Source organism: Dasypus novemcinctus, chromosome 27, assembly GCF_030445035.2.
Source record: "Dasypus novemcinctus isolate mDasNov1 chromosome 27, mDasNov1.1.hap2, whole genome shotgun sequence".
Classification (NCBI taxonomy): domain Eukaryota; kingdom Metazoa; phylum Chordata; class Mammalia; order Cingulata; family Dasypodidae; genus Dasypus; species Dasypus novemcinctus.
This window is the reverse complement of record NC_080699.1, coordinates 53,480,370-53,507,935: the sequence shown is the minus strand read 5'-3', so window position 1 is coordinate 53,507,935 and position 27,566 is coordinate 53,480,370. Positions and strand designations below refer to the sequence as shown.

General features: G+C 43.3%; 1 long non-coding RNA gene across 3 annotated transcripts; it reads right to left on the bottom strand.

Annotated features, from left to right (window-relative positions):
• Positions 1–726: 726 nt before the first annotated feature.
• On the bottom strand, positions 727–11,577 carry LOC139437762 (uncharacterized). Of its 3 annotated transcripts, XR_011647678.1 has the most exons (3): positions 9,366–11,577; positions 8,242–8,397; positions 727–4,262 (listed from the first exon to the last, which is right to left on the bottom strand). It is a non-coding gene; the product is annotated as an uncharacterized lncRNA (long non-coding RNA). The 3 variants fall into 3 exon arrangements; XR_011647677.1 differs by having other exon boundaries at positions 727–8,397; XR_011647679.1 differs by having other exon boundaries at positions 727–8,397; positions 9,371–11,577.
• Between the last annotated feature and the right edge of the window lie 15,989 nt (positions 11,578–27,566).

Below are 27,566 nucleotides of genomic sequence, written 5' to 3'. Positions count from 1 at the left end.
CACTCCAGGTCATATTATTCCAGTAAAATCATAAATCCCCAGGTCCTGAAGAAATGTCAAAGGGTGGAGACAAGCCTCTCTACACTACCACACAAAAGTCAACCCTCTACTATTTAATACACTTGTTATGTGGCTTTTTTTCTAGAGAGAAACTCTTCCTGCATCCAAACTTTCTCATACATATTGTAGTCCCTCTCATATATCTAGATCTATCTCTAAGGAGACCCCTTCCTCAAATCTAAGTCTTGGGTTTCCAACCTACCCCACCAATTTCCAGGTGAGAGATTCTTGGTGGAGTCCAGTGATTTCTCCTTCCTCGAGATTCATCTCAAATCTTGTTCCAAGAAGATGGGTCAAATGTGAATTTCTACGGATTTGAAGCATATCAGGGACCCTGATAACACACCACCTTATCCTAAGTGCTTACCTTTTGAAGTCACCTCAATACACTTGGACACTGACCACCACTATCTGACAACTTCTAGCAAAGATTCATTTCTACACCCTGAGAGTGAACCACTGCCAACAGATTCTCAGGAATCCAAGGAAATGGTGGAGAAGTTTGAATCTAAGCAGGACTAGAACGGGGCACTCAGACATTCTACAGGGGGGAGGGGCAGAAGGCAGGTGGGCTTGAAGTGGGGGAGGATAGAACTTCATGCAGGACTCTGACAGGGGAAATTGCAGGTAGTCCCTTCAAAGTATAATGAGGCACCACAATTATTATGGACTTTGTTAGAGCAGTTTATTGATTCTTCCTGATTCATAATACAAAGACTTCTTCCTAGGTTCTATACTTAAATTGTTTATAAATAAACATTGGTTTGTGCTGGAAAGCCCCTCCACATCAAAGAACTCCAGGCCTGTAGGCTTACAGGAAAAATCGATGCTTTTTTTTCTCATTATTATGTTGTTAAGTATTTACATTTTACATTTCAATGATTTTGATTGCTTTTAACAGGTAAACTTTGCATGGTGTGAAAGTCAGATTTTGCACGATGGAAAATGCAGTAGCAATTCTTCCACCCACCCACTTCCACTGGCATCCCAAAATCACAGGTGTCCATCAACAGATGAATAGATAAATAGATGTGCTGTATGCATATGATAGAATATTATTCAGCTACAGTACTCACATAGAAAAGATGGCGAGCAACATATGGATTTAACACAATTACTATGAAAATCTCATGTGTTTCAGTGAACAGATAGGGATAAAAAACTCCCCAACTGGGAGGCTAGTACAATCTAAACACTGGAACCCAATGTGGGCAGTAATAGAAAAAACGGAATTAATGTAAGCCCATCTTTCTCAAACACATGCAAGCAGAAATTTCAAGCTCCAGTTTATTGGCAAATAAAACTTGACAATCTATAAATAATACTATAGACCATGACCAAGTAGGCATTATGCCAGGAATCTAAGGTTAATCTAACTTTAGAAATTATATTAACATAATTCATCATTTACAAATAACAGACATGAGACACCTGATAAAATGATGATGGACAACTGTCATCTGAAACAGAGTATCCACAACTGCAAGCAAAACAGTGCTTGCCATCTGCTCCATAAGATCTAAATCCACTCTGAATCTGAGACAGAGTGGGCATCAAAACCCAAAAAAAGTACGGATTAGGAAAGAACAAACATAAGGGGGGTACTGCAACCATGGACAAAGTAAACTTATTATTATTGTAACAATGAAGAACATGTAACATTGAAGCAAAGGTAGTGCTTGGCAGAGGTCCTGAAGGGAGGGGCTGGGAATACTAGGTAGAAAATAGGGCATTTTTAAGGCATTGGAATTAAGTGTAAACTGCAGTATAAACCGTTGAATTTGGTTAGTAGCAATGCTTTAATATTTTATTCAACAATTGTAATAAATGTACCATGCAATTGTAAGATGTTACTCATAGGAAAATTTGTGGGAAGGGGAGGGGTGGGTTATATGCAAATCCCTTATACTTTTGATGAAATTTTAAAAAATATTATCCTTATAGAACACTTATCAAAAACAAAATGTTTATGAAAACATAAACAGATGAAAATAGCATGTGGTAACAGTTTCCACTTATTATCAATGGAACTTCCACAACCTAAAAGAAATACATCCAACAGAAATTAGAGCAAACATTACAAGTACCAGTGGCATGCTAGCACCATATACCTAATATTAGGAAAAAGATGAAGAGCAGTCATTACCATTTCGATTCAACAGTGCAATACAGGTATTTACAAATGCAATTAAAAAATTAAAAAAGAAATGTATTAAAGCTTGGAAACCATGTGCACAATCATCATATACTCAAGGAAATCCTCCAAAATCTACCAGTGAATTATTAGAATCAATGAAAGGGTAAACTGTCTGTTAAAACATCAATCAACCAAAATCCTTTGAATGCATAAAAAGTAATTCAATATGAGGATATTTCAGTGTACAGAACATTTCTCTGATTGACTTCAGGGTTTTGGCATATTTTTACCAAAACGTACTCAAATACATTAAGTGTTCTTAATATCTTGAATTAAAATTCAAAGCACAATAATAAATATTTTTCAGAGTTCAGAAGGATGCAATTAAACTTTTCTGTAAGGTATGTTAAGTTTTATTTTCATTACATGCTTTAATATAAATGATTTGAGGTCAAAAGCTTTAATTCACACCAAATAAACAGTAAATTGAGTACTTTGTGTTTTCTAAAGTCTTCTTCTCTTTAGTACCTTAAATTTCCAAAGTCTCCCATTATAAAAGTTCAGGCAGAACAATTCTAATACCCTAAAACTGTCTTGTGTTCATTCTATTTACTTTTTCTTCCCCCACCCCCAGTACCTATGGTAACCACTGTTTCACTTTTTCAAGAGTAAGATTCATAGCTACTTGCAGTAATATTGAGGGCCTGACATAATTGTCTGTTTTCTTTTGTTAGACACTGCCTATGTTCTCAAGAGACTCTTGCCCCTCTATTTGAGAACACAGCATGTCTCCCCAGGATGGGGGTCCAATATTTTCTTGCTTATTGTGTGGGTCCCCACCTACTGAGATAATTCATAATGGCAAGATGAGTACTTACATATTCCACAGAAACCTGGCCCAGGCACCCCCTCTCCTGTATGCCACCCCCATCAAAAGCCTAGACCAGTAATCTTCCCCTGTCATATTTGCTAAAAGAATATTCCCAACATTGTAGTTTTAAACACAGACCTGAAAATCCCCAGAGTTCATCTGTTCCTTCCCCCAACCCTCTTCCCAATCCATGGATAGACCAACATGACCCCCCTACACACAATCTACCCCACTCACAGACCAGCACTGTTGATCTGAATATCATCACTGCACCACTGTCATTCTCATCCACTGCACAACTACCACAGGCTTTGCCCACATGAGCATAGGCTCACAACCCCTATTCCCTTTGTATCCCCTGGAGACTCTAGTTCTATGAGACTGCTTAAACTGCTTAATTCAAATAATGTGAGGTCATGCAATATTTGCCCTTCAGTGCCTGGCCCACTTCACTTAACATGAGGTCTTAAAATTCATCCAGGTTATCCTGTGTGTTAACACCACATCCTGGGAAGTGGACTTGGCCCAGTGGATATAGCATATGCCTACCACATGGGAGGTCCATGGTTCAAACCCCGGGCCTCCTTGAGTCATGTGGAGCTGGCCCATGTGCAATGCTGATTAGTGCAAGGAGTGCTGTGCTATGCAGGGGTGTCGCCTGCATAGGGGAGTCCTACATGCAAGGAGTGCACCCTGTAAGGAGAACCACCCAGTGCAAAAGAAAGTGCAGCCTGCCCAGGAGTGGCAGCCACACACACGGAGAGCTGACACAGCAATATGACACAACAAAAAGAAACACAGATTCCTGGTGCTGCTGCAAAGAATATAAGTGGTCACAGAAGAAGACACAGTGAATGAACACAGACAGCAGACAACTGGGGGGCAGGGCAAGAGGAGAGAAAAAATAAATCTTAAAAATAAAAAAGAATACTGCATTCCTTCTTATACCTGAGTAATATTCCATGGTATGTATATCCTTATCCATTCTTCTTCTGTCCATGGACACTTGGGTTGCTTCCATCTTTTGGCAATAGCAAATAATGCTGTTATGAACATGGGTGTTCAGAGATTGCTGGAGCAAATGGGAGTTCTGTAGTTAGCTTGCTGAGGAAATGCCAAACTGTCCTCCACAAGGGCTGCACCATTTTCCACTCACACCATCAGTTAATGATGGTTCCCTTTCCTTCACATGCACTGTAAGTTATACAAAGCAGTTTTCAGAAGAAAGTATATCACTTCTATTTATATAGCAGGGAATCATACATTGATAATACTTTATTTTAAAAATGAGTCAATTGTAGTGATCATATTAATAAATTTTGCAATTAATCCAAAGCGTACAATTGGTGGTATTTTGTATAATCACATAGTCGTACATTCATCACTTTGATCATTATTAGAGCATTTCCATTATTTCAATAGTAATAATATTAAACAAAAAAGACACCCAGTGCCAGTAACTACATAGCCAACTTCTACCCAAAAATCTGCAGACACACAGACACCCAGTCACACAACAGACATACACGAGACACCCCCTTGCCTAATGGATATACATGGTAACAATCACACAAATCCACAGAAACCTAAAGAAACTCTGACACTAATTATATATTTGCCAGACCTTCCATGTACATTCAGAGTCCCTTGTACATAAAAAATATGAGTTTATATGGCTCTGAGTCTCCAAAAAAGCCGGGAGGTCATCAGAGGGGTCGCTATTATGCACACCTCAGCAGGGCCCCAGAGAGAGCTAAAGTAGATACAAGCCTAAGTATTAGTTTGTCTGAGGGCTACAGAGACCCACAGGTTCTATGGTCATGGCAGATGGAGTTCAGTGCCATGTCAGTTGGCCATACTTTGGAGTTTGTGTTCTGGATGAGATGGAGTTGAACTCAGAAGTGATCTTTGTTCACAAGCCTCTCCTGTTTCTTTTATCAGACCTATGGTTGGCACTTGGGTTTGGTGTATGCTCAGGGGACTTGAATCTCTGGACTGTCCATGTGATAGCCAGGTCCTGAGCCTCAACAGACCTGCAGCTCCTACCCTCTGGTTTAATGAGCTTGCTCCAGTCAGCTAAAAGGGAGGTGAAGAAGGTTAACCAAAACACCAGGAAGCCAAAAGTGCCTACAACTGCAAGCAGGAGAATTGCATCCATCCCATCCATGTGGAATCTAACCTCCCTCTCAATATAGAGGAGGAGTGGACATAATTATCCCAGGGTCCACAGGATGGAGGAATAGAGTATGGATTAGAGTGGACTTACTGATATTCTATTCTGGAACTATTGTGATTAGTAATGGATGAAAATGTAGCATTGATGTGGAGAAAGTGGCCATGGAGCTGCTGAGGGGAGGGAGAGGGAAGAAGAGATATGTGGGGGCATTTTAAGGACTTCTAGTTGTCCTGGGTGGTACTGCAGGGACAGATGCTGGACATTGTATGCCCTGCCATGACCCACTGGGTGGACTGGGTGAGAGTGTAAATTACAATGTAAACCACTATCCATGTGGTGCAGCAATGCTCCAAAATGTTTCTACCGAATGCAATGAATGTGCCATGATGATGAAAGAGGTTGTTGATGTGGGAGGAGTGGGGTGAGGGGGGAGGGAGCTATATGAGGACTGCATATTTTTTAATGTAACATTAAAAAATATGTATATATATAAATCCCGCAAATCCCAGTAAAATTTAACCTTTAACACAAAAACACCACCTCTAAACATCAATGGACAAACAAGCACTTACTAGTAAACATATCTTCGTATCCCATAAAAAACTACACCAAAACTCACAAACCCCTAATCAATCCCAGAGACTCTGACAAGAACAAAACACATTCAAGATAAACTCGGATATTACCAAGTACTTAAGGAACAGTCAATCCCCCAAACCTGTGAACACACACCTAGGTATGATGCCACAGAACCTGAACACGAAGAGCAACTTTTACACATTCTCCTAAATCTAACACACAACATCCCCTCTTTCACCCAAATGGACACAATAACCTCACACCCAAATACAAACTCACACAAGCCTCCATCTTGAGAAACTATGAACAGAATGTGCCCATAGGCCTCGATAATATGTTCACCTTCACAAACCCAGCCCCCCACAAAATCCAGTCAGTCCTCTACAAATTTGGTCCACACCAAAAACAAATGTCCTGAACTCCCACCCAGGCAGTGTGAGCACATATTTAATGCCTATGCTTTGAAAAGACACACACCCAATTCACACCTCACAAAGAGACACATATACGATATCTCACTTTACCCCCTCAAAATAAACAGAGCCACCCCAAAACACACATATGCAAAAGTTTCCAAAGTGGTCCACTGTGTTGCTAGGCAGAATATTTGCTGTTCCTTTCTGCAGTGTCTTTGATGAGAAAATACTACAATCTCCTCCCTGTTGAACCCAGAGGTGGCCATTTGACTTGCTTTGTTCCAAGAATACCCACAAATTACTAATGGCCAATCCTCCAATGCATGCATTAGAAGAGTAAACATAGCCTTGTGAATTAACACACACTCCAGAGTTTGCCTGAGCTTCCTGCACTCTCCAAACCTGTAGACTCTACCTACAAGCTCCCTAAATTTTCACATAAATTGTCCACAGCCCTAGGATACCCAGCCCACAAGTCTTCATGTATATACAGAAACCTCCAACACCACTCACACATGTATTTACCTTCCAAACTTCCCTCCTACACACACAGCAGTCTCCACCCTTGGAATTCACAAGTACTAGTACAACTTATATACACAGAAACTCCCATTTCCCTAAAGACACCAACATCTCACACAACCTTGAGAAAACACACACACTCAGAATGCATGGAGGGGTGGGCTGGTGTAAATGAGAACCTCTTATATTTTTAAATATAACATTATTTATAATATATGTATCTTCAAAAAATACAATTAAAAAATTATGTGTATGAAGAAATGTCACCGAAGCTAAAAGGGGAACAGTTTTGTGGAGAGTGGGAAGGGCCACAGAACTCTCTGCATCTGCAAATTCCCATCTCTAGTAGATAGGAATATAGGTGGGAAACAGCCTAGATGGCAGTACCTGCAGAGATTACAGGACAGGGAATCACTTTCTCCAGGCCTCGCCCTTTCCCAGGAGGCTCATAATACATTGCCTGATGGAAGCATATGAAAAACATCTGGACAACTCAGTTCAACTGAGGAAATGGCAGACTTTCTAGAGCCACCGTCCACCTGGCCAGCTGAGACAGTTTTGGTGTCTATGTCACAATTCGACTGCTCCATCTGCCCATACCCATTTACCGATCTTTTTACAGAGGTTCTTTAGTAACCATCTTGTTCAATAAGCTCTGAATTCCAGTTTGCATTTTAGAGAATCCAAACAGAAACAAACCATTTCTTCATTCAACAATTATTTATGAAGCATCAATGGCATGCTAATGATGCCTCATGCAGGTCTTACATATTAGTGCAGGAAACCAGCTATAAACAAATATCTCAAGCCTGGACTCACATGCAAACTGAATTTCTGAAATGTACACTCAGCAATGAGATTTAGTGCTATAATCCTAGTGGACTCTGCAGATAGAAACTGGGAAAGGAAAATAAGGTTGAGTGTTAACAAAAAGCCCTTGATTGAAAATGTAAGAGAAGAATTGAATGCTCAAGGAGAGAGTCAATTTCCTCACATAAAAATATTTACCCTACACTGGAATCCTCTTCCTGGGATATCTGCATCTGAGCACTGAGGCTCAAGATATTTTCCAAGTATACCACTTATGCATTGCCACAATAGTGCAGATAAACAAACTACTGCAAAGCTCAATTGATTACAGCCATAGGTGTAGATTTTCCTCAGGAGTCTGAGGGTGTGGGTTTGCAGCTTGCCTCTTCTGGAAGTTCTCCTCTGATCTAGGCTCCTTTACATGTCAGGGTTCACTAAAGAAAAGCAGTCTGGCCCATATCTCACCCTCAGGAGGAGAGCATGAGCTCATGCACCTGTCACTGGCTGACGTGCAAGGGGAAGGCCCAGAACCAGGTCCCAGAGGCAGAGTGGGAGGCACTGCATGTGACAAGGGGAAGACCAAGGAGGCCTGGGGGGAAGCACTCTGTCATTTTGCCTTCTGCCACAGGTAGCTGTGACTTCTAACTCACCAAGTTTAGAAGAGACTTACTACATGTTACTGCACTCTGACCCTGGGAGGCAGCTAAAAACACATTCTCAGGTCATCTACTCCTTATTCAGCAAACACTTCTTTGTGGCGTCCTTTATGCAAACACTGTGAAGGCTGCTGTGCAGAATTCAGAGCTGAATGGGTCAGGTCCCAGTGCTGGAGGATCGAAATCACATAGAGGGTTTTGTAATTAATTTTGTTTGGAATCAGAGTGGACTCCATTAGGAGACTGGGCAGATGTGTTCTACCTAGTAAAAGTAAGAAGGAACATTTTTCTGGGAACTCAGAATATGCCAATCACAGCTCCTATAAATTGAATGTACTAACTACAATATTTACAGCTCTACAGAGCTAGCAGTGTTATCCTCATTTCACAAATAAGTGAGACCTGGCTCAGAGGAGGAAGACTATTGAAACAGCTTCAAAGGGCATGGAATCAACATGGGGGAACCAAATTTGAGCCAGGCTTTCTGGAAGCACAGGCTCTGCTATAGCCCTGACTCCAGGCTCCCTCTTGATTGTGTTTCTTGAAGCTGGGGAAGGGCAGAATGCAGAGAATCCACCCACCACAGGAAGGACAGCTCAGGTACCTCCCTGGGATGGAGCTACCTCCAACAATGCTGACCCTCCAAGGTCAGGACCTCTCCATCAAGGCCTTTTCCAGGTGACCCCTCTCAACAGGGGCAGCAGTTTCCTCACCCAGAGGATACTCTCTTCTCCTGCTGCTGCTTCCCCTGCTGCCATGGCTAGCTCATGCTAGGGCTGCCTCCAGCCACATCTGTCTCAATGTTTGAGCAGGTTTCTCAACTTTATGGTTTCTAGAAGCCCAATGATGAGATACTGGGTTTGCTTTAATACCCATTTCTCATCTGGGGCTATCCTATTAAGAAATATTTGCTGATGGAAGGATGGGTAAACAGGGAACTTGGGCTGCAGTCAGGACCTAGACTGGTAAGCTCTGGGCTGATGATACCACAGGGCTTCCTGCTTGAGGAAGCAGCAGCCAGAAGGTGAGTCTGGGAAAAGGGGAGGTGTGGGTGTTAAGGTTAGGGTTGGGGTTGGGGGTCTTCTCATCCCTCACATACTCTCTCCACTTGCTACTGCAGAGCCAAACTTGTTCTGACCTCACCCCTGATGCCTGGCCTCTGTCAGGCCTTGTCTGGGCTCCATGCAGCATGTTCTGCTTTCCACATCTGCAGGTCCTCGGCCTCCTTCCTTGGCTCTGGGAACACAACCTCCACCTTCAGTCCCACATTCCTACAGCAGAAATCAGAAAGACTTCCGTTTAGGAGCAGTTTCCCAGTGGTGGCAAAATAACCTTCAGAGTCTCCTCAGACCTTACCAGTGTGTTACGGCAGGGTCCATGTGACCCCATGCCCTGGTGTAGAATTTGAAGGGAAAAGGGCCGGTCACCAGCCTTTGGAGAGTAGAAGAGTCTGGGGCATCAGGGAGCCTGGTCATAAGGGCCACTCAGTGAAGACCTGAGATGGGAAGAGGAGGGTAAGACATGTCCTGTCCCCAGGTTGAGCGCTGTTGCCTCCAGGCCTCAATCTTCACATCCAACACGGGGGCGGCAATGCCAGGCTGAGGTCTGCTGCCCTCAGATCGTGCTCCATCCTCCCAGGTCAAGGCACACCCTCTGTCTCTCCCCACATTGTGTCTTTGTGGTTTTTATGTGGGGGTTTTAGATACCCCCACTCCCACAACTTGAAATTGTAGACATACTTCCAATACAAACAATCATCCCACTGTGGTAGACTGAATTAGGTCCTGCAATTTAGACCTGTGTTTAACCTTAATCCACTTTCCTGTGGCTGTCAACCCAGTGTTAACAGGATTTCCTCTGGTTTTCATTTTCAGGTCATGCACAGCCCATCTAAATGGTGGGTGGGTCCTGCTCCACATGGCTGTAGGCCTGAGGAAGAGAAGCAAGAAGTCATAGAAGCTAGGAAGGAAAGGATATCACCAACTGACCGGAGGCTGAGAAACAATCCAAGGAACTGCAAGGATTCCCCGAAGATGTACCAGAATGTTACAGGCTTTCAGAGGAAGCAAGTTTTCCCCACACTTTGACCTGGACTTCCAGTCTCAAAGGAGAGACCAACATATGCTGTTTAAGCAAAACCATGGTGTGGGATTTGTGAGATCAGCTCAAGCACACTAAGATGTTCACTTCCACGTATAAACACAAAACCCCACCATTCAATGAGATATATATACACATACTAAGTGCCCACAAGACATACTAATAACTCTCTACTGAAAGCTTCAATAACATACTACTGGGAAATGTACATCCAAATCACTGTGACCCAGAATACACACTCATTACATTTAAAATGTACCACATGCCTCAATTTTACCCACAATTCCCCTATACAATACAAATATGAAAAAAAGAAACCACCCTGTATCACCAAATACAAATACAGCTCCCACATTTACTTAGCCCCTACACTTGCTAATGGTCATCAGCATATCTCCAGCATCTTCCAGAATAGGCACATGAAACACAACAATCCTTCCATCTGAACTTATACATCTGCCAGCTTCACACATTATAATACAGTTTCCCTTCAACACCAAAATACCTATGCACAACTCCTGAATGTCACCCAAACATACATCACCACTCAACATACCTTAGTACATTTCAATGATCCCACACTTCCAACCAATATACAGAAGATACACAGTCTGTACCAACTAATATACTGACATGTTCCCTAGCATTGCCCATATGCATATGCAGAGGCAATTCCAAACTTAAACACACAAAATTCCTAAAGAATCATGGGGAAAGCACACACAGCATATAATGTTTCCATAGCCTCAAACTGCAAATACATAACCAATTCCTTGATATACATGCACTGCCTCTCACAGGATCCAAGAACCCAAAGACTCAGGCTCACTGAAAAAATGGTCAGGTCCTCCACTTAACCCTAATTATCCACACAGACACCATGATTCACAGATTTCAAGGTATCTATCACATTCCACCCAACCTATAAAATGCAAATACGAGTGTCAAACTTTCAATTCATGTGAGCACACTTCCAAAAGACATGCACAATAGAGCTCACACACACTGAATTTCTACAGTCCATAAGAGGCCCAGCAATACATGTATAGAATATCACATTTTCAGATACACAATCAACCTCTTCTCTGCATACTGACAATCAGGTACAAAACATCCTTCTACCCTCAAATACACTACCTGACCTCCTAACAACCCCATGAAACACACTTCTACCCGGAGGAACTCAGCTCCTGGATACAATCATAAAAGTAGTTAAAGCCCCAGTTATGAACGTAGTGGTATGTAGCCAGGTTTAACACTGTGAAACAACTCTCTCTAAAATAATTCTGTGCGTATATATATAAATATAGAGAATACATTTCAATCATTTAATAGCATACTGCATGTGCAGCACAAATTTTACAATTAATTAGAAAATATACATTATCTTTTGTAAATTGCATTTAGTCAATTGATTTGCACATACTTTTGTCCGTTTTTGCCCGAACCTTATATCTTATATATATAACCTGTGCTTGAAAATCCATCACAATTGACACCAGACCTTGAAAAACTGTGTATTATTCCATGAAGCAAAGACTCTCGCGTTCGTGATAAAATAATGGTTTCATCATGAACAGTGGTTAATATTTCTATGTTAAAAAGTAATATAGTGAAATATCCAAGATATGCTGGATTTCCACTTAATGTTTAGTGTTCCCTCTTTCCCCAATAGAAGGTATTTTATATACTGAAATATTTTTCCTCAGTTTTTGTATTATCACAATGTAACAGATACAGATTTAGGTCACATTATTAACAATTTAAAGTTAATTTACCTCTATACCATCTAGTTGAACAAATGCAGCTGGTCTGGTCTGCAGTGCTCCTCCCTCCTGTGGTACAGATGCTCCCCCCACAGTGGAAGGGACAAGTGAGGGCAGAGCCACAGCCTTACGGAGCAGCTCCTGATTCACAGGAGCACACACAGTCCTGAGCCCAGAGACACCACTAGGAAGTCACGAGCTGGTGCACTCGTCACCTTTATTTTTTATGCAACTGACAAAGAAAAGCAGGTGGAAGTGGTGGGACTAGGGTGATGGGACACCCCTCCCCCCCAGACCCTGGGGTTCACAGTTAGGGACTCACCCTCCTCCCTGTGCACTTGGGTTTCCCTTCTGGAACTGGTTCCCAACTGACATCAGAGGCGGTTGGAGGACCAGAAAACACGTGACAGAGCCCCGCCCCCAGAGCCACGTGCCCAAGCGCCAAGTTTCCAGGTCCTACAGGGACCTGGTCCTAGGAGGGGCATGGAGGAGAGGCAGGTGATGGAGCTTCATAAGGCTCTGTGAGGCATGTTCAGGCAATGCCTCCTCTCCAGGAACCCGAGCAGCCATCCCTGGCTCTGGGAGAAAGCATGTGGGAAAGGACCACTCACGATTTTTACACTCACAGATGTGGAGGACAGTCCCGTGCACTGAGATAGGGTCCTCCGTGAAGTGTTTTAGAAGAAGTCTAGCCTAGGGCCATGTCCTCAGATTGGAACGATTGCTGATGCACATCTTGGCTGCATTTGTTTTCTTCTGGCTCATGGCCTTTCAAAGAATATGCCCTTTTTCCTATTCAGAGGCAGGGTTCCTTATAGAACCATCCTGGCAAAGTATTTGGGATCTGGAAACTCCTTTGAAGATATGCTTTCTCTGAACTCCATTGCTGGTTGCATCCTAGGACTTTTCCCATATTAGAATATTTTTTAGTTAGGTTATTTAATATGTACAGTAAATGTGGACTCAGTAAGATTTTGTTTGAAGGTTATTTTTATGATAGCTTTCATCAGGACATTTGATAATCTGAGTCCAGAAACTAGTTCATGGCTTTCTTGGGTCCTTAAACTTGAGCCAAATTCTTAGCAAGCTTCTTAGCAATGAAGTAGAATATAAATCCAGACTTTGTAATACTTCCTGTGACGGTTTTCTGATTCAGTAGAAATGTAAAAATCGTGTGTTTGGGTGGAGCATAGATACAAATTCAGTTGTCTTTACCGTAGGTTCAGTGTTTTCTTTTTCTTTATGGAGTAACCATTAAAAACGTAATGGGGGAAACGGACTTGGCCCAGTGGTTAGGGCGTCTGTTACCACATGGGAGGTCCGCGGTTCAAACCCCGGGCCTCCTTGACCCATGTGGAGCTGGCCCATGTGCAGTGCTGATGCATGCAAGGAGTGCCACGCCAATGCAGAGGTGTCCCCCGCATAGGGGACCCCCACACGCAAGGAGTACACCCCGTAAGGAGAGCGGCCCAGCATGAAAGAAAGTGCAGCCTGCCCAGGAATGGCACCGCCCACACTTCCTGTGCTGCTGATGACAACAGAAGCGGACAAAGAAACAAGATGCAGCAAATAGACACAGAGAATAGACAACCAGGGGGTGGGGGGAATTAAATAAATAAATAAATAAATCTTTAAAAAAACAAAAAACAAAAACGTAATGGGTTACACTTTTTATGTAGCATTGCCAGATGAAATAGAGAACACCTAGTTAAACTTAAATCTCATAAAAACAATGTGTATTACGATACATGTCATATACAATTTGAGACATACTTATGCTAGAATATAATTCATTGATGACTGAATTTCAAAATTTACTGAGGTATATTTTTTTATTTGCTGAAACTGGGAACATTATTCTTAGGCCTATTTTAAAGGTTTTATTAATTGAAGAACGTCTCCTTGTAGCGTATGCTAAGGAAAGAAGAGTTGAAAACAAACTACCAGCCAAAAGACAGTAATTGCAGTAAAACTGACACTAGATAACATATATATACTCTTGTCTAAACTGTTTAAAATCAGAAATAAACATAAAATGTTTATAACGAATTTACATCGTGTTTGCTTTTAGTTGCATGATATTTTCCTGGAAAGATGCAAAAGGAGCAAAAACATTAGTGTCCTCTGGTGATGTGGACTGGGATGCCAGGGCAAGTGGGTGGGTGGAAGACTTCTCACTACATTTTCCATTGTGCAAAATTTGACTTTCATACCATGCAATGTTCACCTGTTAAAAGCAGTCAAAATCATTGAAATGTAAATTTTAAAATCTTCACAACCAATTAATGAGGAAAAAGCATCGATTTTCCCTGTAACCCTACAAGCCTGGAGTTCTTTGATGTGGAGGGGCTTTCCAGCACAAACCAATGTTTATTTATAAACAATTTAAATATAGAACTTAGGAAGAAGTCTTTGTGCTATGAATTAGGAAGAATCAACAAATTGCTCTAACAAAGTCCCTAATAACTGTGCTGTCCCATTATCCTTTGACGGGACCACCTGCAATTCCACTGTCAGAGTCCTGGATGAAGTTCTACCCTCCCCCACTTCAAGCCCACCTGCCCTCTGCCCCTCCCCCCTGTAGAATGTCTGAGTGCCCCGTTCTAGTCCTGCTTAGATTCAAACTTCTCCACCCTTTCCGTGGATTCCTGAGAATCTGTTGGCAGCGGTTCACTCTCAGGGCGTAGAATTGAATCTTTGCTAGAGGTTGTCAGAGAGCGGTGGTCAGTGTCCAAGTGTACTGAGATGACTTCAAAAGGTAAGCACTTAGGATAAGGTGGTGTGTTATCAGGGTCCCTGATATCCTTCAAATTCATAGAAATTCACAGTTGACCCATCTTCTTGGAACAAGACTTGAGATGAATCTCAAGGAAGGAGAAATCACTGGACTCCACCAAGAACCTGTCCCCTGGAAATTGGTGGGGTAGGCTGGAAAGCCAAGACTTAGAGTTGAGGAAGGGGTCTCCTTAGATATGTGAGAGGGCTACAATAGGCATGAGAAAGTTTGGATGCAGGAAGAGTTGCTCTCTAGAAAAAAGTCACATAACAAGTGTATTAAATGGTAGAGGGTTTACATTGTGTGGTAGTGTAGAGAGGCTTGTCTCCACCCTTTGTCATTATTTCAGGCACCTGGAAACTTATGGTTTTACTGGAAGAATATGACCTGCAGTAAATGACATCCTATGGGGACAGTTAGAATCAATGGTCTCACATAAAAACACTTTTCAGTAGAGTTCATCGTGGCCAAGTCAGCAGTGAAATATCCAGTCTGTGAGGCAGCCTGGAAGTTATTCTAATGGTCCCAGTCCAGAGGCCTTTTGTTTTCACTCCTGGCAAATGTTTTATTTGATTCAATATTTACAGGGCACTTGGGTTAACTTCAGCTAGTTTTAGAGATTGGGTTTACCTGGATTTTAGGACTTTTTCTTAAACTGTGTAAACTCAGATGTCCAACCAATTCATCTTCTCTAATTCCTCATGGTGAACCCTCAGCTTTTCATTTTAAAGTTGAGGTGAAGATGTTGTTCATAGTCCATGCATATGTCATGGTCATGGAATAGAAAGTGGGTGCTATTTATTTTCAGTAAAACATTCAATGAAGGGTGGTTTCTTTCTAAAGAGGGGAAGGAGAAGAGATACAATTAGGTATATGTGACTCTATCACTAATAGTACTAGCAGTAACAGTAGTATTGGTAACAGTCTGAAGAGACGATGGAGAACATAATCTTAAGAATTTACCACCTTCATGACGCCCTTGTGCTGCCTAGAACTTACCCAAAAGAACATCCCTTATCTGCTCGTGAGCATGCTGAGGGGTATTTTTTCCAAAGAATTCCTTGACACCAGCTCTTTGGTCAAGAGGCTGACAGAATGCCTTCACCAAATATTGAGTCTGGCTGCATTTCTGGTAGTGATATCCTCAGAGAGGGGCTGTCCTGATAGCACGTGCTTCTTTCTCCTTAGCACCCAGAAGTCTGGGAGCCTCACTGAGTGGGAGCAAGGTCTCTTATGGGAAAACCCTGATCTGGAGTTCTAGAACCTAAAATCACTAGAGGGACAGGTGCTATTCTGAATTTCCTCCACCTTGGTGCCTGCTCACTTTTTGAAATTCATAGCTCTGATTCTCTTGATGTATGCATGGCCATTCCAACAGAACGGCATGCCTGTTCCAGCACCACAAAGTAGAAACACATCTCCCAGTGAGAAGGTGATTTATTGCAAGTGCACAAGCAAGGGACTGGGAGAATCTTCCCAAAACCAGTTCAAGGGGAGAATGGGAACTTGAATTTTTATAGGGAAAAAGCCAGGGGAGAGACGAAAAGAAAAGCAAGTGCAAAACAAGAAACAAGTGATGACTTTAGACCTTCCAGGGGTCTTGTGATGAGAGTACCTGCAATTTTCCAGTTCTGTGTCGTCTCAAGCACGTTAAACTCATAACTGTTGTTCCAGTTTCAGTGATTTTCAGTGACCATTTAGATTCAGATATTGGTGTATCTGATGCTATTCTCTGGTTTTGCCTTCAGTTGATATTTTATTCTTCTTATTCCTGCAAGCAGAACTGGGAAGGTCTGGTTGATGTCCTTTTGGGAGCTAAGAACAAAGAGTAACTATTAAGATTGGATTAAGAGAAAACTATCTTAGTTATGCCTGGGTAGATCCAGAGCTGTGTAGGTGAAGAAATTTTTAATAAGCTCTCAAATTCCTAATGAGTAAAGGACAGCTCCTGAGAGCCTCAAGAGTGTTGCCTTTGTGGCCTCTAAATCCACTGATTTCCTTGTCTCTACAGCATCTCCAGTGCTGGGACCAGACAAGACCATGAACTCTTGAGTCTCCCTGTATCCTGGCACCGCCCTGTGAATCCCTTCACCCATTCCTGGCCCACCACTCCCACCTCCCTGGGGGCAGCACCTACACCCATCTTTCCTTCCTGGCAGCTCTCTGCCACTTCCTGTGTTCCCCAGGCCACAGTTGGTGACAGGAAAGGGGGACCTTGTCCCCAGTGGGACTGGAGGTGAGAAGATCAGTCTTCAAATCAGAAAACTAGGGGCACCAGCATAGCCACCTCCTACTCAGCCCTTTGTCCTTCCTCAGATGCCCCACATTTCAAGTGACCTAAGGATCCTCTGTGGGGGTGATCAGCATGCCCCTTCTGGGGTCTTGAGGGCCTCTGCTCTGGAGCCCTTGATCCCAGCCTCAGCTGTGGGGTGCACCCAGTCTGCTGAGGAAGGCTGGACCCCAGGCCTTCCTCCTCAGTCTCCACCACCAGCTGCCCAGTTGGACCCCAGTATTCCTCCAGGGAATGCTTTCTTCAGGCCACAGGGGGCCTCCATGGACAGAGGTCGTCCCTCCACCCAGTCCAAGGATGACTCCTGTAAGCCCATGAGTGTTTACTAGAACTTCCGATGTTGGCAGTGCTTCAAGTCCCTGGTCCGGAGGCACATTCACCTAAGTCCTGATGCTGAAGCTCTTTCCTGCTTTCTCATGTGAGTGGCTTCGTCTGGGAGGCACATTGGACTGTTCTGCACCATTCAGATACAGAGGGCTAGGGGATGGATACCCCAGGTTAATGTCTCCAGAATTTCTTGACAGTAGGTCATGAGGAGAGAAGATCTATCCCTGGTTTATGACTGAGTATCAGGTGTCTTATCTCAAGTGATACCTCCCTCTATTGGGGGTCCAGCCATTCTCTACTTTGGTATCATTATCCTAGTAACCATTGACATAAAAACTAACAGAGAGGTGTCCTGTGATTGAGTGAGGAGCCATGATTTGAATTGAGGTATGACTACAGACACCACACTCTTCCCCTTGCACTCTACCTTCCAGCACAAGATTTGAACACGTGTTGTCCAGAGAAAGCAAAATCCACAGAGATCAGGCAAATAACTCTAGTTTTGCCCCCATACACATTGTTCTGGAGAATTCCAGTTAGAACTGGGAGGTGGTAAAAACTGTAGAGTTGTGAAGTACTTGTGAAGTACAACTCGATTTGTAACCCTGGAGAGGTTACCTCACTTGGTAACCTTACCTGTAAGGGTTTATTCCATTTATTTCAGAGTATTGCTGAGATGCTTACCTGAGCTAATAGACAAAGTACATCATAGACACAATTTCTCATGATTTCCTACATTACATAACTAGTCTTTTTCCTTTTTATTGTAATTCTTCATTTTTTTAATTGTTATATTATCATTTTAAGATTTTGAAAGGACAAGGAGAGCAAAAGAGCTCAGAAAAGGTGAAATTACCCTAACTGAAGAGTGTGAATGAATGATTAGCAATGTGACCCAAGACCATGGGCTGTTGTGACTGAGACAGAAACCGTGATGATAATATTTTCCTCTTTTCACACCCTGAACTGCCATCTGTCTCTGCTCTGCACTGCCTCCAGTAAGATTATGTGTCAACTGCAGTAGAGCCTATATCAAATAATGACACACTTTTTTTTTATTTACACAATGCTTTTCAATTTTTGACCTCCCAAAAATATCTCCTGCCCCAGGGAAGAATTCAAGGAAGTCCCCCAAATTTCCAGCTTAAGAGTCTTAATGATTCTCCCACATCCTTGAACACTCCTGGAGCAAACTCTCCAATGCAGTCAGCAGCATGATCTTCTGTGTCTTGAGGCAGCCCATGGCTGTCCATGGGCATGGGCTTTAACAATCCTTGCCTTTGCATATTAACTCCTCTTCATATTCTGATGCTCTGTTTTCCAAAGCACTAATCACCTAATAGTCACCTGGGAAGTTGTTTACTTAGCTTTGGACCCCTGGGAATAGGTCCCCAATCTCCTTGTAAAGTGCTCTCCCAGTTCATTCACTACACAGTGCCATTGAAGATACAGAGGGAAGTCAGAGATTCCAAAACAATCATTTCATTGAGCTAGACTTTCAGAAATGAATCCCTGTGTTGAAATTCAATAGTCAGTCAGGGATTATACAAGGCAGTTGCACTTAAAATCACAGGGTACACATAGAAAGGAGAGCATGAAGGGACAGATGGTGGCTAGATGGGATGGGGTTCAGGTGATGTTGGCTGGGTAGTGTCAGGAAGGGGTAGGAGAAGGTGCATGTAGAATATTACTGACACGGGGAATTTTAGCCCAGTGCTTCAATCACTGGCCCGTCGGAAGCCTACCATGACCCTGGATGAGGGACTGCAGAGGGCCATGCAGGAGTGGCGGCACACAAGCAACTTCAATCAGATGATCTACTACGAGATGGCAGCAAAATGAGTCCAGGGATCCTTGTTAATTTGTGAGGTTTTGTGGCTGGGTGTGATTGGGGAGGACGAAGCCAGGCAGGGGTCTAGCTTTGTTGCTGGTCAATAGAAGGGATACTGAGAGAGGGGGTATCAACTAGGTCACTATTCCCTGGATATGGAAGGACCATCTCCTCTGTGCAGTCACTTTCACCTTTAGTACTGGACGGTTTTTCACCTTTCTTTCATAGGATGCTCAACCCTTCTCTGATACTGGGTCTGCAGATGTCACGAAATTGAAGGTCTTAGGATGGGGTTGAGGGTAATTCCTACAGATCCTGATGGCGTTAAGCCTCTAGGTTGTAGGTACTTTGCAGGGGTGACATGCTTTACAAGGCATGTTTCTGCCGGTCTGGGTGTCTGGGCAGCTGGAGCCTATTGGGATAGAAATTCGGGCCCACCTCTCCTCATGAGATAATGTCCAAATGGCTCCCTGTCATTCCAGATGAGTTAGAGTTTGATGAGGTTGGTTAGGGGAAGCCAGGATCTCAGATATCCTGTGAACAATTTGTTCAACTGCATGTTAAACTCTTGGCTAAAACACAAAGCAATGACAAAAAATAAAATAAAAAGTACAGCATTGGAAATTGAATCCCCTCCATTATGTGTCTTTCCAAGCATTTCTTTCTTTCCAAGCATTTCTTCACCCCATGTCTTCATTCAGTTTACTGCTCCAAGGCTCTAGGATTCTTAGATCTGGGCACTGATCCCTCCTTTATTTATGATATTAACATCCCAGATCCCAGCATGTGGTTACTGTCAGCTCATCAGTATAGTTTTTGCTATGACATACTTGACTTGGGGATGATGGCCACCTTTGTGATCCTATCATGTATCACACTAATTTAATTCAACAACCTATATCAAGATTGTTGAATCCCACTAGATCCTAGTTAAAAGAGTGTATAGTTAAACAATTACAACCTGTAGACTCAATTTTGAAAATCTGCCACATACCAAATTGATTCGTTTCTTTCACATTCTCCTTAAGTGATGTTGAGTTTTGCTATAGGTTAATGAAGGATGTGGGGGCCTCATGAAGTACCCCCAAACTGTGGTTGTACTGCCAGGAGTAAAATCCCTCTTGGGAAAGCACTTATCCAAGACCTTGATATCCCTCCCAAGACACTTAGTTTCCCCTATTGTTGGTGCTGATCTCTGTTTGTAGGCATCACAGTGGGCCAGGCCATCTTGACAACACTGCTTGTGCCTTCCTCCCATGCTAGGTTCAAGGAGTTTGAAATTGAAGAAGAGAGGCAGATTCAGATGTTGGAGGAGAGGAATGGTTTCTAGTGCCCTCCACCTCCAGCCCCTCCAAATCTTCATCCACAGGTGCCCCCAGGCACTATGGAAGGCCAGAAGCCAGGTATGGCTCGTCACAATCCAACAGAAGACTAGGTGCAAAGGGGACTGAGAGAAGGCAATAGGACTCATAAGCTACATGCCTTTCAAGATTTGCCTTCTGTATTTCCAAAGGAGAAGCCCGTCGAGAACCTAGTTGCTCAGTTACCCTTTGCCATGGGCTAGGTCAATTTTGTCAGCTGTCATAATGGCACTCCCATCTTCACTGTCAAAAGGGATACATTTATATAATATTCCTGATGAGGAGGGGATGGGTGAAGGGATAGCTTTCAACATCCCAAGTTCCTCTTTTTCTTGAAGAGAAACTTTCTCTAACATCATTCATCTTTTAAATTTTATCCTATAAATGTTCATGTAGTTTCAGATTAGCCTGAACCAAGTGGAAGCATTTCCTATCCCTCAAATATTACTCTAACCAATATATGGCTGGAAAGTAAAAGCTGGAGATTCATTCCACTTTTACTTCTTGACCTCTGTCCTACCTTTAGTGTCCAATCCAAAAAAGTCAGGGCCCAAGGCCAAGGCTTCCAGCCAGAGGCAACGCAGACAGCAGCGGGCTCTGAAGACAAAGGCCCCCAAGGAGATCCCACCTGAAGCCATAAAAGAGTACACTGACCTCATGGATGGGCTGATGGGGTCTTCACACTCAGCCTCTGAGGGGGAAGATGGAAAATGGGGAGAGGAAGAACATGGACAGCAGGAATGGGATGGAATCTATGCAGACCCAGATCTCCTCAACTACATCCACCAGCTGTGTGCAGAGGAAGACTTCATCACCAAGGTGAGTGGATTTTAGGTGAGGTGTCTAGCAGAGTCCTTAGTTTGAGCACTGTCAGCATGTTCAGGTCTGTGCTTCTTTCCCAGTCTGTTGAAACTGGGGTCAATTCCTTATCTCCTGAGCAGTGTGCAGTGGGTACATGTATGTGTTTTTGAGTCTGTGTGTGTGTGTGCATGTGTGAGTGTCTGTATGTGTAGCTGGTGGAGGTCATGATCCCAAACATCCACAGATTGCAGATTGAGGTGCAGTGTCAATGCTTTCCCTCCTGCTTCCAAAACCGACAGGTGGCTCTTTCTCAAGGGTGCTCAGTCCCCTTTTATTACTGTTCCCAGGTGGAGGCTGTCATTCATCCTTGATTCCTAGCAGAATTGCTTTCCCCAGGAGCACATGTAGACTTCTTGTCCCTAACAGAGGAGCTGCAGCAAGAGGAAGGACTCACACCCATCCAGGTAAACCAAGGGTGGGAGGGCCTCACAACATGTAATTCACATGACCTTGTCTAACCTACTTTGTCTTGGGTGGCATGGCTTCTGCAGAAAAATAGCGGAAGGTGTGGGGGCAAATGGACAACCAGTAGGGAGGAAATTATGGAGAGGTACGGGCTGGGTGTGGTTAGGACTGAAAGTTTGGGAATCCTGCATAGGAAGATGGGCAGAAGAAGCTATAATATATGCCTACCAAACCTACCTGCCTTCTGCCCAAGTGCAGTCATCTTCACCACACATTCAGCCACCTCATGTGAGAAACATCTGCAGTCATTAATTGTCTATTTCCTTGACAACAGCTGGTTGAGAAGCGTCTGCTGTCCTTGAAAGATGTAGAGGGTATGGAAGCACCTCCAAAGTATGATATACCTGAATTGGACACTGTTCCTTCCACATGCAAGTCCAGCAATGGTGCAGAGAGTAAAGCTGACCATGGCCAACTTCTAGGGATTCAAGTCAGTACTGATGCCCTACATTGGGATGGCAAAGCAGACAACAGCCTGGACCTCCCTAAAGACACTGCTGTCTCTTCAAGGAGTCAAGACGATCCACAAATCAGAAAGAAACAAGTCTCTTATCATCACCAACACCAAAGACACTCTTCCCTTAGATTCAGAAGCAGAGATGAGGTGGCTCTGCAAGAAACCTTTCCTAGAAGTACCAAATCCAAGTCGGCAGATGGGTCCAATGAAGAGGAGGATGAGGAGCTCCCCAGCCTTGCATTCTTCTTGAAACTGCCACATCAACTGCTGCCATGGGGACTTGTCAAGAGTCCTATTGCTCACTCAGGCCATCACACCTCTGGAATCAAGAGAGCACGTGGAGAATCCCTGTCTGTATCACCTCTGAAAAGAGGTCACAATCAAACTCCTCATCCTGATGCCAAGTCTCCAAACACAGCTTTAGCTGAAGGTCCATCTTCTGCTGGAAGAAAATCCCACCTCATAGATGACTTTGGGGCTTCTGGGAGGCAAATGTTGGTGCTGGGTGCCAGTCAATCCTCTTACTCGCAAAAAAGAAGGTGTGACCGAATTTTGGATCTTAGAAAGAAGCCCCGATGCAGAGAGTAGGGAGCAGGGGCCAAACTCTCCACATAACAGACCTTCCATTGTGGACCCGCTGAGTAGATTTCCTCTTGCTTTAAGCAAATGACCCTACATGCTGCTTTCTGGTCTAACTGTTATTCCTTGGCATTTCTAGAGACTGTGGGGAGGACATTGAGGGCCTTCAAAGCTTTCCAATATGACTATGATACGCTTGGTAGGGGATGAGGAGTGGTAGTTTGGGGAGTTTTATAGAAATTTTATATAAAGTTAGTTTTGATTTAAAATGCTCTCCGTTCTGCAATATTGTATATGTCCAACATTGCTGCTTCAGGGATGGTGGGATGTTGAAGGTGGAGGAATACGGATGGCTGCAGTCTCAGTGGATCCACAGGTGACTGACCTAGTTCTGCCCTCCTGCTTCAGTCTATATTCTCTCAGCCTGCTCCTGGGAAAAGAGAAATTTCATGGTCTTCCTGTTTAGTGACAAGTCCCCATTGGTCTTTCCTTATGTCTTCTCACAAGCCCTGGCTCCATTGTGGGTGGCCATCAGTGGATGGCCATCAGCATATTACCTGTATCTCCTAATACTTTCCTCATGGAAAGTTGCTCTTCTACCTTTTTTGGTTTCTGGAATATCAGCTAATTTTCTATAATTGATATGTGAGTCAACACCCTCCCCGAGCATTCTTGTGCTTTCCTTACCTAAAGGATGTAGACATTGGAGCTTCCATGGTCCTCAGCACATGCAGGCCATGTGTTGTGTGGTTGGTTTCAGTAGACACCCCCAAGGCTGCTCCCAGGGGCATGAATCTGTGTATTTCCGCCTCTATAGAGGAGATAGCACAGTAAGACTCAGGAATACTAAATGTGTTATTAGAGTTGGCCTATTTCTTAATGCTAATAAGGACAGAAAAAGAATGTGGGGTAAAAGAAGATTCACGAGTCCATAAAAATGTATTTGTATGCAATATGATATAGGGACAGAGGATATGAAGTCACTTTGTGTATATCAGTGCAGGAATGTGTCTTGTCCAAGTAGCTGGGGAGGGATTCATTTTTGTGGCCAAGGGGACTGATATCAGGAAACTTTGGGCTCTTCTGAGGATCACTCAACAAGCACTGCTCCCTCTTCTCACCAAATAACGACTGAAATTTTTATACGGAGCACAGGTAGAAAAGTATATTCATGTCTAAAATTGTTTCTTTATAATGAATGTCAAACCAACTTCATTGTAAAAAAAAATAAAGAGAAAAATAAATGGTTTGTTTTGTTTAGCACGTTGTGGGCTGCCCTGCATGTGCAGGGTATATTTAAGTTGGGAGGAAGGTGGAGAAGGGCTGAGACACTCAAGCACCCCCTACCTGGGCTCTTGTCTGGGCCCATGGTTAGAGCAGTTAGACAGGATGGGGATGTGGGATTTAGTGACTAGGATTTGATTCTGGGGGGTGTGGAGAGTTTAGTTGAGCACTGGGTGGACATGTTCTGGACCTGAGTTAAGCGGTAAGTGTCCTATAAGGTTACAATCGAGGAAAAAACCTGAGATCAAGGAGATACGGTGCACACCCTCGTTGTACTGAAAGATTTTTTGTCACCCTCCAATCTCTAGTTAACCTCTCAAATTGAGGTGTCCATGGTCCAGTCTCTTGACTCATCCTGTCAGCCCTGAAAGACTCTGAGATTCCCAGACACACACCCTTGTTCTTGGCCAGTGCTGCCTTCTCTAAGTTCTGATTCCTTCCCCATTGACTTTGTGGTTTCAGGCAATCCGTGACTCCCAGAGTGTGTCCTCTGGGAAAGCTCAGCACACACAGCTGGGGTTGCATTGCAAGGTGGTGTCCCATCACATAGGCAAAATGGCGATAAGGCTGCCCTTTTACCAGGGTTCCTGGCAACCCATGTTTGCTGCCTGCAAAGAGCTTGGGATAGAAACAGTCACATATCAGGATCCTCTCCTCTTGTCATCTTCACATATTACCCACAATTCTGTCCACAATTTCTCCTTCACCTCTACTTCTTTCTCCAAAGCGAGCAGCATCCAGGGGCTGTCTGCCCTCTACTGCCCTTTCTATAATGGAATTTTTACTTCACCATGCTTCCGCAGCTGATGCCCTCTCTCTGTTCCAAGCTGGACCTCACCAAAGTGATGTGGGACTCATAGGCTGTATGTCACAGAGGCAGGATGACAAGGGTTGGACACCAAGCAACAAATATCTAGAAGATTCCTAAGTACCAGGTCATGCAGGCTCCACTTGGGTAGAGCATCCTCATCATGTGTTCCCATACTGCTTCTTCCTGGTGCTTAAATCAGTGACCACATCAGTCATTAATTGATAATATATTGAGGGAACAAAAGAGCCCTTGCTCCACCATTCAGTGCTGTATGACTTTGGGAAAGTCACCAAGTCCTTTCCAGTCCAAGTTCTTTATTGCAAATTGGATGTAATATAGTTCAGCTCAGGATGTTTGAAATAGTAAATGAATCCTGCTTGTAAGAAACTAGTGCAACTCTCCTGTGGTCTCTCTTCTCAGTCAGGGACAGAATTCATCATCACATTTAGACCAGGGCTTTTTGGCTTTGCTCTCATGTTTTCACATACTTGGGTGTCATCTCCATCTCCCATCCTTATTTTGGTTGAACAGTTGACAGCAGGTGGGAGATTCTGGTGTTGTCCAAAACTGTTCCATGCCTATTCCCTAAAATATGTCCATGAGCCTGCAGAGTGAGAACTGCCTGAAGGGCCATTCTGCCTGAACTTTCTCATTGACCACCATCTGACAACCATGTGCCAAAGCCCACCAGAAGTGTTGGCACATACTAGGCATTCATTCCACTGAATTGCTACTTTTTCTCCTGGTTTCTATCTCTTCTTTGGGAACATACAGAAGGGCAGATTTTGTGACTTGAAGTGTTGAATATTCTCCCAAGATGGTCAGGAATGGAGGAAGCATTTGGAGAAGTCCAACTTGCTGCCCTCACGTCTGCTTGACGTTTACGAATTCACACACATCCTAACCACATATCTTCACACACACACATTCCACTGTCCACAACCACCTCACTGTATACTATCAATGTCCTCCCCAGGGTTTATATTTCATAGTAAACAACTCTTGCAATTGTTTACTCCAGAATTGTATGTAAATATACAGGTATAGAACTCAATTTTTTTTCACTCAAGATAAAGCCCTCAAGTTACATCCAAACTATTGCATACATCAATAGTGTGCTCCTTTTTTTTTTTTTTTTTTAAGAATCCAATTACATATGTTGAAAGATTAGATACCAGCCAAGTTTCCATTATGGTTTACAGTTTAGGCTATAAATCTTTATAAAGTTTTGGTGATATCTAACATGTCCTGTATCCATCATTTCAGGATCATGCAGAACACTTCCCTTGCCCCCAAGTGATCCCCTCTCCCAATTATTCTATTCCTCTCTCCCCCTGTGCTCAGGGCCCACACTGACAGCCAAGCTTCACTTCTTGAAGGACAAGATTTGTAGATACTTGCAAAAATGCTGAGGGCTTGACACACTAGTCTGTCCTCCCCCACTGGGAGCCACCTATGCTCTTGAGAGACATCCTCCCCTCTGTTGGAAAATATCAGGCCTCCCCAGGATGGGGTCATAACACCTTCCCACTCATTGTATGGGACTACACTCACTTATACACTATGACATGATGAGCACTTACAAACTCCCTAGAAGACTGACCCAGGTGCACCTGTGCCAGAAGATGCATCAAACACCTTAAACCAATAACCCTTCCTTATTATATTTTCTAAAGAGGTTTCTCATGATTACAGTTTCAACCACTACCTGAAAATCTCTTCTGTTCCCCTGCTCCACCCAACCCTACCACCAATTCCTTGGGCCATCTGACCCATCCTCACCTCAATCATTCAAAGCCAAACTCATTAGTGTCCCTATGCCCCTGTTGTATCCCTTCACACATAACTACTTACCTCTAATTTATCATAGGTTTCCCCCATGTTAGTGTCAACTCACAAACTTTCTCTCACCAACTATTCCCTGTAAGCCTATCTTCCACTCTCTAACTCTCTGAGACAGTTTGATTTGCTTAATTCATAACAGAGAGGTATTCTACTATATTCAACTACAAAATTATTGTGACTCTAGCAATGGAAATTTTATCATTGATGTAGAGACAGTGGCCATGGGAGTTGCTGAAGGCAGGGAGAAGGAAAAAGTGGTGTGATATTGGGGCTTTGTGTGGACTTGGAGTTTTCCTTGATGCCTTTGCAGGGACAGATGCAGGAAATTATATATCCTGTCAAAACCCAATGAATGGACTGGGAAAGAGTGTCAACTACAACATAATCTATAATCCATGCCATGTAGCTGTGCTCTAAAATGTACTCATCAACTGCAATGAGTGTACCACATTAATGAAAGAAGTCAATGTGGGATGAGTGGGGGTTGTGGGGAATGGGGTATATGGGAACCTATTTTTTAATGTAACATTTCATGTGATCTATGTATCTTCAAAAAACATTAAAAAAGAAACAATACTTATTGAGC